Here is a 5,133-nt window from a genome sequence, read left to right on the forward strand (position 1 = left end):
CCCAGGAACCCATGTAGTCCAACTAGGGACCATGGAGGCTAATGATATATTCGTGTCACTGTATTTATTCCCATTTTTACAACTGTGGTAGGACCGCCGGGAAATTTGGAAACACCAAATCGCACAATCTTTGGTCCTAAAATATGCTTGTGCCATCAGGGAAGATAAAAAAAAAAACATTGATGTAATAACCTGATTATTCATCTAGTCTGCTAACTTTATTTGATTGTCACCCCAGATCATAATACTGCCTAAAGAGGCTTGTACAGTAGCCTTATGCACGTAAATGCATTACTCCATGCCTTTCTCTTTCTACCCTGATCCACCCATATTGCTCTCAGCAAATCTAGAATCATCAGACCACATTACTTTTTCCATTGCTCCAAAGTCCAATATTTATGCTTCCTAGAAAACCTGAGCCTTTTTCCAGTTAGGCTATTAAACATTGCTGTGATTTCTAAAAGTTCAGTCACTTTCAATGCAATTTCACTAAGCGTTCATGTTAAGTCATTCATGTCACATTTCTCCACAAAGTTTGTCATTACATTTTTTTTTTTAATTGTGTGGCAAGTTTATTTATTTATTTTGGAACAGGCAGTGTATTTTTAAGTGCTTAACCTGATGCAAGTATACTTTAATATACTAAGTATACTTGGGGGGGGGGGGGGATAACATATATATATATATATATATATATATATATATAGTATCCTTGGTTCATTTATTTAAAATAGCATTACAAATTGAACAAGACCTTCATGGCTGTTGATAAGATAAGTTGATGTGATGGTAAACCAATTATTTGCATTTATTATGAATTTACTGTATGCTGTACAGACAGAAATAAGATAAGTAACCTGGCAAACTGGTGACAAACTTGCAGAGGAAAAGAAGACATGGACCAGTGAGGTTAACACTCTCACCCCCTCTGCTGTTCATATAATTAAAAGCAGGTTCCTGTAGACCAGATTCAGCTTCCTGGGTATATTTTATAGCAGAAACAAAAAGGATGAATTACAAATCCGATGAAGACTAAAGCACAACATCAGTAGACCTATGAATATTACATTTGGAGGCTTATCACATGGAGGCTTTCCATTTGTCTGATTGGACAAACCCAGATTTGCATTGCTTCAAGCTACTGAAAGGATTCAAATTTGTACAAAACAACATGGATCAATCTTTCTGATGTGTACAGGCTGGTGGTGGTAACTTGATGATGTGGGGAATGTTTCTCATGCACAGACTGATGCCACTTACAGTATACTTAGTGAAGAGCATCTGAATAACACAGTGTAACACTGTTGCTGACCAGTTTATTCATACAAATACACCACACCACAATGCAAACATCACAGGAACAGCAAGGCTTTATTGCTTAAAGAGGCCGCATTGTCCCTGGGTTTAAGAATGCATCGATTTAACAGTTAATTTTAATTCTTGCTTTCCTAGACCATGCCTCTGCTTCCAGATAAAGTTACTCACTTTTCAGGAAAGAAATGGTTATTTAGGAGTTATTTGGATAGGTAAGGTTTCTTACCTTTATAAAATTTTACCCTTTCTTTTCTACTTTTCTGTATTTCACAATTCTGCTTAGAAAACTTAGAAACTTTTGTGTGCATGCAAACATGACCTTGAAAACCTTTCCAACACATTGATATATGATGCAGTATGTGAAACAATTACTGCTTTTAAAAAGCTTTCCACTAGAGCCTTCTTACCAACCTGGCACAGGCACCAAAATACAATTAACCATAAGGTTTTAACCATAAGGTTATTGAAGGTTCATTTAACTAGCACTGTATTTACCCTCTTCCAGCCACGGTTGGTGAAACTGATCTATGTCTCGTTTGTCCTCTACTCTAAAAAGTGCTTAGAGTTAACTTACACACTTATAACAGAGGGAAGGGCAAGGTTATCTTTATAGAACCTGGGCAAGGTGTGTAATACACAGGTAGCAGCTGGACATGGTACACCTCTAAACAGTTCCCATGAGTAGAAGGCAATTCTAAGAGTATGGCAATTAAAAGTAGAGGCCAGCTGTCTAGAAGATTTTTAGGGCACATGGCATCATTATGAGCCAGCCTTTGCGTAGACATGCCTCCGTGGGTCGAGTGTTGGATGGTTGACATCTAACATTCTTCTACAGTATATAATAACACACTTGTAGGATCACGTTCACTGAAAGCTACAATCAAGATTTGACACACAAGGCGGAGTGATATGACCTTGAAAACCTAGATTCAACCACAATGTTAGCCAAGAGTCACCTAAGTGCAACTTGATGCATGGAAATTTGACTCGCTGAATGTGCAATATCCCAACAATTAGCCAAAGATATTACTATCAAATAGGCGGTTTTAAACATAATACCCATTTAAGTTAAGCATCTTATATGGTCTTGTAAAGGGGTTGGGCAGGGTTTACAGACTTCAGCACAAAGGGGAAGTCCCATACTAGGCACATAGAATAAATTGGTGATAATAAGCATAAGGGAGATGCTATTCATGGTTTTGTGTTGTGCTGTTATTGTTACCACATGTGTTTGGCATATGTGTTGTAGGGTGATGGGGACAGGAGAGTAACTGTTATATAGCTTCTCTGACATTAACCAGTCATAAGTTTGTACAACATAAACTACATCTGATACTCTTAGAATTTTTTGGGGAAAAAGGTTATTTATTTACTTCGTATCCTCTCAAGAAGTTTTTTTTTTTTGGATCTAGAATTAAAAAAAAAATGTGTCTTGCTTCTTTAAGGACATAAGCTGTATGGAAGCCCCTGTTTAGAACTATAGGGTATACTTTTCCAATTTAAGAGGCCTTAAGGTCCAAAATGAGAGTGTCCAGCACAACCTCCTGATCTAATTTAGTCCAATCAGAGATGCTTTGAGCTGATTTTACTTGGTTTCAAGTGTCTTGTCACCAGCTTTGGCCTTCAAGGGTCTGTTTCTCAAAACATTTTAGAAATGTGAGAGGAGAAGTATCTAAAGCCCAGCCCAAGTTGTTGGCAAAAGGCTCTTAGAGACCAACAAGTCTGCTGTCTGAGGCAGAAGGAACACTGGTTGTTGTTGTAACACACAACCAGACTGCAATGACCAAAAGATATTATGTGGAGGATCCATTTTGACCATGCCTGTCTCTTGAACCTAAATCCTGTGCTGTCCTATCAAGGGCAAACCTATAGTACACTATATTGCCAAAAGTATTTATTCAACCACACAAATCATTGAATTCGGGTGTTTCAATCACTTTCATGGTTACAGGTGTATAAAATTAAGCATGCAGAATAATGGATGTGTTGATGAGTTGGGCTCGGTCTCTTAGTTTCGGTGAAAGGACAGCTTAATGCTTCAGCATACCAAGTAATTTTTAACCATTTCAGCTTCCAACTCTGTGGGAACAGTTTGGGAATAGCCCCTTCCTTTACCAACATGACTGCGCACCAGTGCACAAATCAAGGTCCATGAAGACATGGATGAGCGAGTTTGGTGTGAAAAAAACTTGACTGGCCTGCACAGAGTCCTGACCTTAACCTAATAAAACACATTTGGGATGTATTAGAGCAGAGACTATGAGCCAAGCCTTCTTATTCAACATCAGTTTCTGACTGATGATTGATTGTCTTTCTTTCCATAAGAGTTAAAGCTGTTATAGCTGCAATGGGTGGGCCAACATCATATTAAACCCTATGGCTTAAAAATTGAATGTTACTGAAATTCATGTGCCAATTAACCAATTAATTTAGCAGCAACTACAATGAACAGTAAGTTGTATGTTGTGGAAACACAATTATACCACAATATACTGAGGATACAAACAATGTGGCAAAAACTGACTTAAATTAACGAACAATAAAGTGACCTGATGGCTTTTACCGACTTGCAAGGTTAATCAAGTCAAATCCAAACTTTGCATGAGCCCTATGGCATTCTATGAAAATAAAATATAATATAAATTCATCATATAAAATACCATACTTATTGTACCTAGATAAAAAAGGGGTGAGAGAAGCCTACCTACGGCTTTTGAGGACTGTATTTACTGCTTTAGTGTATATATATATATATATATATATATATATATCATGGATGGATATCATTGTTGCCTCACATCTCTAGGTCTGAGGGTTGTGTGATTTGTGTGACTGGAGTTTGCATTTTCTCCTAGTGCTTGGTGGGTTTCCTCCAGGTATTCTGTTTTTCTCCTCAGTTCAACTAAATAGTGTGTTGACTGGAACTAATTGGAGTTTTTAACTTGTCCATAGTGTATGTATAACTGTGTGAGTGTGTGAGTGTGTATGTGCCCTGCGATGAGTTGGCACTCTATACAGGCGTTCCCCTGAGAACAATACACAGGATAAGCAGTATATGCAAATTTAATGAATATTACTTGATCTCTGTTTAAGGTTTTGGCATGCAAGACCTGAAGTTCGACAAGAGTTCAATTAAGGATTAGGCAATTGCTTAGTTAAAAAATAAATAAATATGCTGTAGTGGTTAGCACTGTGGCCTCACACCTTCAGAGTTGAGGGTTCGATTCCCACTTCAGGGGTCTGTCTGTCTGTGTGTGTGAAGTTTGCATGTTCTCCCTGTGCTTGGTGTGTTTCCTCCAACAGTCCAAAGACATGCAAATTAGGTTAATTGGTGTTCTCAAATTCCCTGTATTTTGACTGTGGGGTGTGTGCCTTGCGATGGATTGGCACCCTGGGATAGACTCCATGCCCCCCGAGACCCTGTACCCAGGATAAGCAGTATAGATGATGAATTAATATGAAATGTGAATTGTATCTAATCCGAGGGAGACTTATGAAGACAATTGAAATAGCTGTAAATTAATGTTCCGCTGATGTAGCAGTGTTTTAGTAATTATCTAGACTTTTGATTGCACATGCCTGTACAAGAGCTTAATTATTATCTTTTATCTAATAATACTAATTACATAATAATAATAATAATAATTATTATATTTTAAGCTAAAAAGTGAAGTGTGAAAGTGAAGTTGAGTGTTGTCGAGTCAGGCTGAACTGCTGAGGTGGACACTCACACACACACACACACACTCCCCTGACCAATCCGCTGTAAGTCGTGCACACACAGGCGGGTTTGTTATGGAGCGGGAGCGTTAGCTCACA

The sequence above is a fragment of the Clarias gariepinus genome, chromosome 2, assembly GCF_024256425.1.
Source record: "Clarias gariepinus isolate MV-2021 ecotype Netherlands chromosome 2, CGAR_prim_01v2, whole genome shotgun sequence".
NCBI classification, from domain to species: domain Eukaryota; kingdom Metazoa; phylum Chordata; class Actinopteri; order Siluriformes; family Clariidae; genus Clarias; species Clarias gariepinus.